Consider the following 13,407-nt stretch of genomic DNA (forward strand, 5'->3'; position numbering starts at 1 on the left):
CACCTGGAGGGTGTTTCAGCATCTGCAAAACAGCTCAGAGATATTGTTGCGTGTATCCATTGATGGGGCACCAGCACTTTGCCCCAAGGCTGAACTATTGTTCTCCTGACCTTGTTTCTCCCTTGTCTTGCATTCCCTCCCTTCCCTAATTAACAACTGCTTGAATCTGCCCCTTGGAACTCAGGGAAGGTCATGGAGGCTGAATGAAGCCTGTTTCCTGTAATCAAAGAAATGGGGGACACAGATATCATGCCCAGGAGCCCCACAGGGCCCTGCTCGGTATCATTATCTGTTGGGACTTCCCCGCAGGGCCTGAGAGGAGCCAGTGGGCGTCCCTCCTGAGTACACGGACCTTCCACCCGCTGGCTCAGGCCAGGCCTCCCGGCAAGGTCAGCATCCCGTGCGGCCCGGACCCCCATGCGGTCACTGATGGGAGGCCTGGGCCAAACTCTTCTGAGTGGCGAGCTACCAACATGCAGATGGCGTTGGGGAGTGAGAGATGACCTTGCAGCGGAGGTGGGGTAGAGACCGCCGCCCCCCAGCCCTGGGTGCGTTCCCGCCTCTGCCCGGAGGGGCCTCGGCTGGCAGCCAGCTTGCCACCTCTGGGTGCAGCCACAAGCTTGAAGCCCGGTGTCTGAACGGCCACAGGGACTGGGATGTCTTTGAGGAATCACAGAGAGAAGGATGTCCAAGCTACAGGAGCCTTCAGCTAGGAAATAAGCCTCCGAGAAAGGCGGTGCTTGGACAACTGGACAAACCAGACACTGAGCTGGTTCCTGACCTTCAAACTTCTGCTCTCTGAGAGTTCCTCAAACTGGGGTCCCCTGGGTCTGCTTGGGAGTCTAGGAATTCTTTACGAAGAAGACTTTTAATTGGGTGTTTGTAACCTAAGAAAAATCTAAAAGCAATACGATTTGCATATCCTGGCTCATCCTGACAAACCTCTAATAAGTGGGGGACAGCCATGCGCTGTCTGGGGCCCAGATCACGTGGGGGCTCTTTGAACTACTGCAGGCTGGTGAGAGAAGGACCCAGAGAAGCTGGATGATGTCATGGCCCCCGGCTGGGGAGGGCGGGCAGCAGGGAGGGAAAGGCGGTCAGCCCCAAAGAGGAGCCAGGCCTACGGCTCTGCAGGTCTGAGGTCTGCGGTTCCCGCCAGCCTCCGGCAGCTCCAGGGCGTGCAGCTCCTCTGACACAGCCCCGTGATTCATGCCTCATCTTGGCTCAGTAACTGGAGCCAAGCCAGAGGCAGAATTTTCTAGGCTGTGTGGCAACAAGATCAGCCATCCTGAGAGGACTGGGTGTGCCAAGGTTGGGGGGCGGGGCTTGCAGCAGAAGTTGGGAGGCTCTGAGTGATCCCCAGGGCAGCAGGGACTGTGCAAGAGCCATAAAGAAGAAACAGGCCCCAGACACACGCAGAGCCCCTCCTTCCAGGCACGTAAATTGCATGCCTCCGTTGGGTGCTGCCCGCCTCCTACCCCTTACCCACTACCTAACACGGATCTTCACTCACTGCCCTGAGGACAGCCTTGCAGGGAGGGACAGAGCCATGCTGACACCAGGAAGCCCACGGGTGGATAGGCAGGTGTCCTCCCACGGCCGGTCAAGTTTCTGCGATATTGGTCATGGATTCTGTTTGGGCCTCTGAGAAGCTGCGCTTTGCCCTGTCCTGGAGGTGTTGACAGAGTGGCCTGGAAACCTGGGTCAGCAACGGGCAAATCCCGACAAGTGGCCCCAGTGCCAGGAGAGACTTAAGAAAGCATGAGCTCAGCTGGGGACCGAGAACCCACTGTCATGACACATCTCGTTTCCGGGCCCGCCCAGAAACCCTTTCTCTGGAGGCAGCGTGGCGTAAGGGAAGGGCCGGAGCTTGGAAGGCTCGCTGTGGGTTGTCACAGAGCCCTCGGTTCCCTGGGGTTTGGGCTGGAGCATCTCGGGGTCCCCCTGGCTGACCCTCTGGCCAGGGACTTCCTTGGAAGCTGGCTGACTCGCGCTGTAGCCAGCCCGGGACGAAGGAATAAAACCCTCACAGTTAGTAGAATCCTTACCGCCCACCCCACCACCCCCCCCCCCGCCCTGTCCCCAGGACAGCCTAGACCAGGGCCATTGGTGCCCTAGGGCCACCACCAGTGGGAAATCCCAAAAGGACAGGGTGCTTCAAAAGGGGGACAGGCTCGCAGCTGACTTCATTTGGAGCCAGGCTCCAAGAGGCTTAAGAAGGCTTTAGGGTTCTGCTGGCAGTGGGTATGAAAATCCCTTTGCTACAAATGCTCTGAAGCAAGTCATGAATTTCTCTCATCCATCCATCCATCCCCACCTGCTCGTCTGGCCCAGCTGATGTCCGGCGAGCATCCTAGCACAGACGTGGCTGCGGCAGCTCCTGGGCTGGAAAAGGAGTGGTCCTGCCAGTCCAGCCACTTCAGCCAGCCCCAGGCAGCACCACAGACTCAGACCTGGAGATACCGTCCACCAGGGATGGAGCAGGAGGCCTGATGAGGACACAACTTACAGCAAGGGGGACACGATTCTGACTCAGCACAGCCTGGACCTCTGCCCTGAGAGCAGGGAAGGGCCAGGCTGAGGGAAGTATAGCCTTACACCGAGGATCCCAAGTCCCTAGGTAGGAGAAACACGCAAAAGCTGAGATGAGGAAACCAAGACGTAGAGGGAAAAAAGTGCCTGGCCCAGAGTCACTCAGAGTCAAGGTTGACCCAGGAACCTGGAAGGGGAGGGAGGAGAGGAAAGAAGGAGGGGAAAGAGGAGGGGAAGGAAGAGAAAAGGGGGGCTCTGGAGCTGAGGCTGGAATTAGCAGGGGAACTGCAGAGATGTCCAAACCCCCAGCCGGCTCGCCTGGCCTTCTCCTGTCCAGAGGTCCAGTCGCTGGGCGTTCAGGGACCCACACAGCCCACCTTCTCCCAGCGGCTAGGCCTGTGTTCCCGCTGCTGTGTGCGCCTGCCCTCTGGTGGCAAGATCTGCAAGTGCATCACCACTGTAGGATGCAAGTCCATTCAGCACCTACTGTGCCCCAGGCGCAGAGCTGGTAGTCAGAGAAAAAGGAAAATGGCCCCAGTTCTGAGAGCGCATGGATTAGGGTGGAAGACAGAGGAGAAAACAGGCCATGATAATACGAGGAAGGGACTTACGCTGGGGAAGTTTGGGGTGTTACAAAATAGGGCTGGTTTAAAACAGGACAGCCTCAAATCTGAGAGTAGGAGCTTTTCCCAGCAGGAGGCACCGCCAGGTCCGGGAAGATGTTGCCAGCCTCCACTCTGGAGGCCCTAGGCTTCCCAGGAGGGGTGGGAGGGCGCCAGGGGTACTCTCCCCTACTGGTCTGTCTGCGGCCAGAGCCCCAGAGCCAGAAGGGACGCCTGGAAGAGGTTTGTGACCATGTCTGCAGAGGAGCCCTGGGGCTGTGGCGTGAGGGGTGGAGAGGATCCCAGCCCTTCTCCCTGTCTGAGCCCAGCCTCACACTAGAGAGGCCTCGGGGTCAGTTAGTTAAGTACCTGGGCTTCGGAGCCAGACTGTCTGGGGCCTCACGGCACCATGTGACCTTGTGCAATCCCTCTCTCCGAACTTCAGTTTCCCCATCCGTAAGATGGTAGTAAGAAGGCGAGTGCCCACCTCAGAGGGTGGCCATGGGAGTAAAGCACATGGAACGGCATGTGGCACGTGGTAAGTGCTGTTTACACCGGTCCTTCTTTCTTTTAAAAGTGTCCCCTCTCGGGACTTCCCTGGCAGTCCAGTGGTTAAGACCCCACCTTCCAATGCAGGGGGCGCGGGTTCGATCCCTGGTCAGGGAACTAAGATCCCACATGCTGCGCGGTGCGGCCAGAAGTTTTAAAAATAAATAACTAATAAAAGTGTCCCCTCCCTCGCTCTGATGCCAGACAGTGCCCATGGGGCAGAGACCCCAAAAGAGGTGTCCCGCCCGAGGACGCTGGCTCTGCTGAGCCTGGAACCAAGAGCCGGGCACAGGCCTGGGTGCTGCAGAGACTGTGCCCTGATTCCAAGCGACCTCATGTGATTCCCCGAGGCCCGGAACTGCTCTCCTCTGGGCGGGCTGCTCTGGATTCTCCCACGGGCCCTGTGGGCAGCTGCAGGCTTATTTCTGAGCTGCATCGTCCAGTTTGCACGAAAGCATTGGCTACAAGCCACACATCTATTGAACCTGTCTTTCTGGGGGCGAGCTCTCAAGCTTCACCACTCAAAGCGTGGTGTCATGCTAACCAGCAACATCGGCGTCACATGGGAGCTGGTTGGAAGTGCAGACCCTCAGGCCCCGCTCCTGACCTACAGAATCCGAACCTGCATTTTAACCAGAGCCCAGGTGACTCACGTGCCCATTACACCTCGAGGAGCGAGAGTGTCTTAAGCAACGGGGCTAAGGGGGCAAAGGCATTGCAGGGTGATGCACGTGCCCACTGGGCCTTCCCTGGGCAGCACCCCTGCCAGGGGCCAGAAATTCCAGGGATGTTGGCCAGGTTCAGAGCGTCCTGGCCTCCACACAGCCCGGGCAGCGCTGACCAGCAAGTGCTGAGAGGGACAGAGGCACACAGGCCCCTGTGAGCCCAAGTCTGCCCAGGGGGAGTCAGGAATCTGAGCTGAGACTTGAGGGGAAAATTGCAGTTGGCCAGGCAGACGAGTGGCAGAGGGCGTTCCAGGAAAGGGGACAATCTGTACCGATTCCAGGGCTGGCGTTTTCAGAGGAGAGGACTTCGCAGACCTCATCCTAACACCGTCAAGCCCTGGGGCAATCGGAGGCCCACATCCTCTGTGGCTAAATATTTTAAAGCTATAAATCAAGCTCATAAACTATTAAATAAAGTATGTTCCGGCCTCTTACCTTGACAAATATGCCTTCACGAGGGCCTGCAAGGCCAGGTTCAAATTTAGAATTTTGGGCCTCCTTGGAGTTAGACACCAAAACGTGATGGTGCGGGGGAGCCAGCTTTGCCCGCCCCTTCTGATCCCACCCACCCTGCACCACGAGGACACATGCATACGGGCACACGCGTGCAATCGGCCCAGGCTGCCCATCCTCACACCCCTTGCCCCACAAACAGCTGCCTCGGGTGGCCTCCAGGAGGACAGACCCCAGGAGCAAGCCCTCGGAGTTCCTGGAATTGGAGGAGGGTAACCCTGGGAGGGCGTCTCCTTGACCCCATCGGGGGCACGCCAGCTGGAGAGGCTCTGTGACAACGAAACTATGATACCCTCTATAAGATACACTCTAATTTCAGGGATGTTAAAATGTCAACAAAATGTGCATTTTTTTAAATTTAATTTTTTATTGAAGAATAATTGATTTACAACGTTGTGTTAGTTTCTGGTGTACAGCAAAGTGATTCAGTTATGTGTATATAACTGATATATATATATTTTTTCATATTCTTTTCCATTATGGTTTATTACAGGATACTGAATATAGTTCCCTGTGCTATACAGTAGAACCATGTTGTATATCTATTTTATATATAGCAGTTTGTATTTGCTAATCCCAAACTCCTAATTTATCCCTCCCCCACTGCCTTTCCTCTCTGGTAACCATAAGTTTGTTTTCTATGTAAGTCTGTTTCTGTTTCGTAAATATATTCATTTGTGTCAGATTTTAAATTTCACATATAAGTGATATCGTATGGTATTTGTCTTTTTCTGACATACTTCACTTAGTATGATAATCTCTAAATCCATCCATATTGCTGCAAATGGTGTTATTTCATTCTTTTTTGTGGCTGAGTAATATTCCATTGTATATATGTGCCACATCTTCTTTACCCATTCATCTGTCAATGGACATTTAGGTGGCTTCCATGTCTTGGCTATTGTGGATAGTGCTGCTATGAACATTGGGTGCATGTATCTTTTTTTTTTCCTAATAGATTTTACTTATTTATTTATTTATTGGCTGCGTTGGGTCTTCATTGCTGCACGTGGGCTTTCTCTAGTTGCGGTGAGCGGGGGGCTACTCTTTGTTGTGGTGCGAGGGCTTCTCATTGCGGTGGCTTCTCGTTGCGGAGCACAGGCTGTAGGTGTGCGGGCTTCAGTACTTGTGGCACGTGGGCTTCAGTAGTTGTGGCTCTTGGGCTCTAGAGCGCAAGCTCAGTAGTTGTGGTGCACAGGCTTAGTTGCTCTGCGGCATGTGGGATCTTCCTGGACCAGGGATCAAACCCGTGTCCCCTGCATTGGCAGATCCTTAACCACTGCGCCACCAGGCAAGCCCCGTATCCTTCTGAATTATAGTTTTCTCTGGATACATGCCCAGGAGTGGGATTGCTGGACCATATGGCAACTCTATTTTTAGTTTTCTTGAGGAACCTCCATACTGTTTTCCATAATGGCTGCACCAACTTACATTCCCACCAACAACAACAAAAAAAATTGTGCATCTTACATTGGATGTCCAGCAGCCTTCTGATTCCCTGGCTGTGAGAGTGTTTTTAAGCCTAATGTTGCACTGAATCTATACGTCAATTCACATAGTATTAGCAATATTGACAATTTTAAACCTTAATGATGTTAAATCTTCTGATCCACAAACAAGGGATATCTTTCCATTTATTTAGGGCTTTAATTTCTTCAAATGGTATTTTGTAGTTTTCTGTGTAAAAGCCTTTTTACAAAGCCTCTTTACAGTTATTCCCTCTTCAGAGCCTTGAAAACCCTCTGTGAAGTAGAGATCACACTCTGTACATCAAAGATGCCTCAACTAGTAAGTGACAGAGCTGGGATTTAAATCCCTGGCCCGCCAGCAGAGCTGGGCCTAGACTTGCTCTGCTGGGGGCCGCTCGTTCCAGCCCCTAACTGCATAGGGACCGAACATCTCTCCTCTGTCTGGGAAACCTGCTGACCTGGTGACAGTCCCTCTGACTTGGAGGGGGGGTTGGAGGGAGGGACAGGGGCAGGACTGGCATGAGATGCTCAGGGTCAGGGAAGGAGGGTCCAGGGGAGGGTCCCACACACAGGCTACAGGCAGGGAGGGAACCTGTTTGGTTGAAACAGTGTCCCCAGCCCTTGGCTTCGATGAAAACCACCTGGGCGCTTAAAAAGTTCCCAGCGTCCAGGCTCCACCTCAGACCAATTAAAGCCGAACCCTGGGAGCAGGGCCAGGGAATCCGTGATCTTAAAGTAACCCAGGTGAGGCTGCAGCTCGGGCGGGGAACCGCCGGGTCAGGTGGTGAAGTTGGCCGTCAGTCCTGACCCATCAGCTCTGCCCCAGCACACACTGAGGCCAGCAGAAGAGTCCAGACTTTAGATCAGACAGACCAGGCTACAGTCCCGGGTGTGGATCTCGGTTCCATGTCACAAGTTCTGTGACCCTGGGTGCTTGACCTCTCTGACCCTCAGTTGATGAATCTGTGAAATGGAGACAGGTATACCTACCTTGAGAGACGGGATCTGTTTCTCCTCTTCTTGAGCCTGGACTGGCCTGTGACTGCTCTGACCAGCAGGGTACAGCAGAAGGGACGCTGCACCAGCTCGGGGTCTAGACTCAAGAGGATTGGCAGCTCCCCCCTCCATGTCTTGGGCCTCTTACCTGACTTTTCAGGTGAGGAGAATATGCGGCTGAGAGGTGACTTGCCCAAGTAAAACTATCAAGCGCTCACTGCTTTCCTGGCTCTGAGGGAGGAAAAGGCAACATCTGGGGCAGCAGATTTGACCAGACTTTTGGAGTTTTGAGTCCTGGCTCTGCCACTCCCCAGCTGTGTGACCTTGGGCTGCTAGATAACCCTCTCTGTGCCTAGGCCACTGCTTTTGTAAAATGATGATAAATGGTTGCACCTCAGGGCTGTTGCAGGGGTGAACTGAGAGTACCCTGTCTTGACACAGCGGCTAACAGCTACTGTTAGCAGGGAGGCTCTGCTAGCCCCGGCCTGGAGGTCATGAGGGGCCTGGCCACAGCTGTGCTGATCTGGTGGCTTATTTTTGAGGAAGAAGCGGGACCCAGCACGGAAGCGCCTGGGAAAACCCCCTGTTTCCCACTGGTCCCCTCTTCTCCCCTCTGGAGACAGCAGAGCCATCCAGGGGGTGTCAGGGTGGGGCAGGATTTCCCCTCTTGTGACAGACCCCCACTTCCTCGGCTCGCGTATCACGGCCAAGGTTCAAGTGTCGGCGGGGCTGGGGAGGCAGCGTAAGTTTTGCCCTCCTCCTGAAGCCAAGGGCCCGTGACCCCACCTTTTCCTAGGGGTGAGCCAGATGCCAGGTGGGCCTCCTGGTCCCTGGATGCACAGGTCACCTCCTCTGGGCGCTCCTGGTTCTGAGGCCTGTGGAGGCACATGGTCTTGCCCAGGTGTGCCCAGTCCCCAAGCGCCTCGGGGTTCCTGTTCCTCACGCGAAAACCTCAGACCTTCTCTGTGCTTCTCCCTGGTGAGCGCGTCTCCCCGAGCAGCACAGACCACCCCTGCGTGGAGTCCGTCTTCTCACTGTAGTGCATCGGTCACATCTCAGATGACAGTGGACAGAATCTGGGGCCAAAAAGGGCCTCAGAGATGATCTGATCCAGCCCTTGATCAGAAAATCATTTTTATTGTAGTCAAATATAACCATGATTTACCATTTTAACCATGTGTAAGTGTACCGTTCAGTGGTGACTGAATTTTATAGCTGAGGAAACATTCATTCAAATGAAATTCTCAGCAGAAGCCTGATATAAAACTTTCCACGTTTTGTGGCCCGTGAAGGGCTGGGCCTCCACAGCCCCTGCAGGAGCTGGGAGGGAGCAAAGTGCAGGGCACGGAGGACAGAGGCGGCCCTGGCCGTCGTTCCCGCCACTGCCCCTGCTCTCCATCAGGCATTTGGCCCCCTCGTCCTCGCCCTCCAGGCCTGGTCTGACCCGTGAACACCCCGTCTACTCGGGGACTCGTGGCCTGCTCCCCAGTGCCCACTGGGACCTCCAGCCACAGGTCAAGGCACTGTGGACAGTGGCTTATGGCAGGTCTGGGTGATGGACGAGGGGATGCTGGGCCTGAGCCTACCAGATAGGGACCAGGACGGCGAGATGCTGTCTAAAGCACTAAGGGTGCCCATTCAGTGCCAGGAAGGACCTGCTGGCTGGCAGAGCCGCCCACAGAGGCACAGTTCTGAGATGACTGGGCAACCGTGGAGCTGTGAGCTCAAGACACAGGCCCATGGAGGAAGGAGCCTGGCCATGGGCCAGCCCCCAGGATCCCTGTCAGGCGCGCTTGGACTGGAAGGGACACATTGGCTCCGTCCGTGAGGTGTTGGCACGCTGCCCGTCTGGATGCATTTCTTCTGAGTGAAAAGCGGGTCACGAGTGAACCCCTTGGATGAGGGCTTGCGGTCCTCTGCCCCTGCCCAGCGGCGGGAGGCACAGCGTGAACAAGGAGGGCCCTTCGGGGACGAAGGGAGGGAGGGAGGAGAGAGGAGGACCCTGTGTCCCTGGTGGGCAGGAGGGCATCCAGCTGCAGAAGGAGGCTTTAAGTCAGGAGATGTGATGATTTTGTCCTCCACATAGAGGGCCCACCACGCTCCCCTCCTTCCAAAGGCTTGAAGGAGGAAAACAAGGAATATAGGAGACGTTCTGTGAAGAAAAGCAGATGAACAAAGCACTTACAGTTCAGATGAGAAGCCTCCAACGTGAGTGAGCACATCTGCAGCCTGAAATCCCACAGCTGGACGGTGAGGTGCCGGAGCCGCCACCGAGACCTCACATCCTGCCTGCACCTCACCCAGAGCGAGTGCTGGACCTTCGCAGAAAGGCCGCGGAGGGGGGAATTTACTGCGCGGAGGTAGAGAAGCTCCCCGACGTGCGTGGAAACATCAGCCTCACAGTCACTGGAGTGACCTCCTGCAGGAGGAGACGGGAGAGGAGACAGGAGAGAACAACCTCCTTCCCTGCAACAGAAACGTCTTATCTCTTCTGAGAAGGAAGCTAGAGAAAAGTGGGCGCCAGCTCTTCCCACTGAGGGGAAGCCCAGCTAGTGAGAAGCAGGGGGGACGCGGACACCAGTCGTGGAGCAGAGGCCCGGGGCCATGGGTCAGCAGGTCCCCGGGGCAGGAGGCCGCTGAGCCTCCAGGACTGAGGGACCCGGCTCACTTGCGGGGGTGATGCCACATTCGCAGCAGCAGCCCCGCGGGCCCAGAGACCTTTACCCGTTTTCTCTCCTAAAAGCAATTTTGATCAATAGTTTTTAGTTTAATTGATACCGCACCTGCTCTTATTGAAGTTTAATAAAATTGTGTTTCCTAAGACAGTGTTCTTCAAAGATGGATGATTTTGATATAATCATTACGAATACATTATTTCCACTTCATTGGACCCTCTAGAGCTAGATGGGATAAGTATTGCATTTTGATTGAAACACAAGGTCCACTATTACTTAACCTGTAATTGAACTTGGACACGCCAAGATGGAGACGGGTGAAAAATAAATCCATTTCTATATTCTGGGGAAAAAACCGATGAGAGTGGGCTCCTGCCCAGGATGTCTACTGAGGGGAGCCCTGAAGCCCCGGAGCTTTTCCACGGATTTAACCCTTCACGTTGCAGGTGGGGAAACAGAGAAGCGATTTCCCTGGGTAACCCTGGGAAATTCACGGCAGCACAGGTACGAGCGCCATGTCTCTTTGTTTCCAGTCCAGCTTTGAGCCGCGAGTTGCTCAAGAAGAATAGGCTTCTCGGCCCCCACCTGTAATTCTAAGAAAATTTAATCAGCTTCCTGGTGCTTTACAAAAAGAGCCAGCTCTTTCTACCTGTTTGCAGCCTGGCCTGATGTTACCTTGGCAACAGCTGTCAACAGAAATATTGCCTCCCCCCCGGGCCTGTCACATCCTTTATACCAGACATGTGTGTGGCCAGGTGAAGGGGCAAAGCAGTTGGGCCTCGTAGACCCGGCCTCGGGGCTCCTTTCCGCTAAGATCTGCTTACTTATAACCCAAAGGAAATTTGTCCTAAAAACAGGATTTCCGTGCTCGCTTGGCTGGTTTTCTTTTTATACTCTATAAGGACTTAACGGGGAGAACCTTGCCGTTTGAAGAGGTTATTTTTAACAGCAGTATTAGCCTGACATCCTAAACCTGGGATGTTACAGGTCAGTAGGAAAACCCACCGGACCTCACCGTCCAGAGGAGAAAAGGAAAGCCTCTCCAGGAGAGCTGATTGCCCAGAGTCTGTGTAATTTATTGGCGATGCAGGGCTTTGACTTGGCTGGAGTCCTGGTTGCCTTTTAGGGGTTTGGCGTTACTGCAGGTCTGGCTTGCTGACAGCAACGCCGTGTAGGTGCTGCCATCCCATGGGATGGGCACAGGCTTGTTCGTGGCCTTTATTAGAGATGGGGCACATTCTGGGGGCTAGATCCTGAGTCATCTTCTGGGAACCCCATTCTCTTGCTCCCAACTCTCCCTTCCCTTGTCTCCCAACTGTCTGCCACGGGCTGGAGACCTGGAATCCCTAGGGTTTGGGCAGGGGACGGACTGAGTGAGGTGGGCAGGGAGGGGCTGGTGAACTGGTCATCTGTCCCCACTCGGCCTGCACGACACCTGCGGCTGGAGCTTTGTGTCTGTTCCGTCTCCCCTCAGTCAGGATCCGAGGTCCATTCTGCTCCCAAGGCCCCTCCTGGACTTCCACAGGCTCCACATGCGCCCCTGGCGTCTGGCTGCACCCCCAGGAGGGAGGGGGAAGGCTTGACCTCTCCCCTCTTAGGCCTCCGGCTGGGCCTGAGGATTCAACTGACCTAAGACAGATTAACAGGAGAAAAGCATGCAGAGTTTTACCTGTACATGGGGGCCCTACAGGAAAACGAAGGCCCAGAGACGTGGCAGAACCTAAGTGCTTATATACTAGGTTGGATGAAGAAAGGAAACTGTGGAAAAGGAACGAAAACACCTGGAGAGGCTACGGGAGGAGAGTTAGTTCAACAAGGTCCGTCTGCACGGCATCCTCCCTGGCTTGACTCCCTGTCTCTGATGATGGGTGTTTCTTCCTCCTGAAACAGGGACCCCATTTTGATCTGCCGGCAGCAGGGATGCTTTCTGCGTTGGGGACATGTGACGAACCACAAAGACCCCTTCGTGGGGGACACATATTAAAATAGGCAGGAAAGTAGATTTCCAACTGCCATCATGGTCTGCACCCCCGGGGAGAGCTGTGGACCCCGCTGTGGACCAAGGACAGGCGCTTGCTCCTGGTCACCCAGGCTACCAGCTGGGTTCCTCGTTTTACTAAAACGCTCACCTGTTCGCTGTACGGCCTCCCCGCCCCCCCACCAGAGTGATCTCATGTGCGTGGTTGTCTTTTCCATGACTTGCAGGATGCAACTCAGGCAGCATCCCCTCTGCAGGCAGCCTTGCTCTGAGCTAAGATGAGATGTGCTACAGGGGAGGGATGGGTGCAGAGAGTCGGGCTGAGGTTACTCCAGAGTCACACTCCAGATCCCATCGAACCCTCCATTTGGACTGTCTGGAGGGGCTCACGCTCACCAGTTGCCAAGGGCTGTCCTGCTCAGAGCCCCTTCCCCATGCTTGTCCTGGAAAACTTCTGCTCTTGCTTCCAGAACCAGTAGCTGAGGAGCCATTTCCATGAAGTTGAGTTGGGTTCCAGTACTAGACAGAGGTCCTGTTTTGGCTTTCCATCATGAGTCCCCCTTTCATGTAGAGTGGTCCCCACTTCCTGCCTGCCTCCCGCTATGGGAGCAGGGAGACAGAGTTCCCCCTCTTCTGCCCCCGACTGCAGGGCTCGTGTTGTGGTCCAGACCGTGACTGTGTCATCAGTGGTGGAGGTAACCGTGCTGGGGCCCAGAGCCGGAGACGCAGGCTGTGACAGCAGCAGGTGTGCCTAGGTGGTCTGACAGCAGCAAGTCTGCCTAGGTGGTGTGACAGCAGCAGGTGTGCCTAGGTGGTCTGACAGCAGCGGGTCTGCCTAGGTGGTGAGACAGCAGTGGGTCTGCCTAGGTGGTCTGACAGCAGCGGGGTCTGCCTAGGTGGTGTGACAGCAGCAGGTGTGCCTAGGTGGTGTTACAGCAGCGGGTCTGCCTAGGTGGTCTGACAGCAGCGGGTCTGCCTAGGTGGTCTGACAGCAGCGGGTCTGCCTAGGTGGTCTGACAGCAGCGGGTCTGCCTAGGTGGTCACCACTGCCTTTGGCTGATCTCACTGTGGCTCATTTGATTTCTGCCTCTGACTTGTAGCTTCCTATCTATTCTGTGAGCCTGCAACGTCCTTAAAAAAGTAACGACAACAAAACGAAAACGAAAACCAAAACCAAAACAAAAGCCCTTGTTTGCTGCAGGCGGTCAGAATTGATCTGTTTTGCAGCCAAGAGCCCTGATGGATGGAGAATCCTGTCCGGAACTCTGGGATCCCGTGTGCTTCTCTGAGGTGGTTCATACGTGCAATGCTTCAACAGCAATGATGGCTGATTCCTCAAGCCCTTTCTGGGAACTGGGACCTTGACAA

General features: G+C 54.9%; 1 long non-coding RNA gene across 1 annotated transcript; it reads left to right on the plus strand.

Moving 5' to 3' along the window:
• The first annotated feature begins 6,283 nt into the window (after positions 1 to 6,283).
• Positions 6,284 to 13,183, plus strand: LOC113624080 (uncharacterized). The gene is made up of 2 exons (XR_003434204.1): positions 6,284 to 12,784; positions 12,841 to 13,183. It is a non-coding gene; the product is annotated as an uncharacterized LOC113624080 (long non-coding RNA).
• The last annotated feature ends 224 nt before the right edge of the window (positions 13,184 to 13,407 follow it).

This window comes from Aethalodelphis obliquidens, unplaced genomic scaffold, assembly GCF_003676395.1.
Source record: "Aethalodelphis obliquidens isolate GAN/ISIS:26980383/991018 unplaced genomic scaffold, ASM367639v1 scaffold12, whole genome shotgun sequence".
In the NCBI taxonomy this organism is placed as follows: Eukaryota; Metazoa; Chordata; class Mammalia; order Artiodactyla; family Delphinidae; genus Aethalodelphis; species Aethalodelphis obliquidens.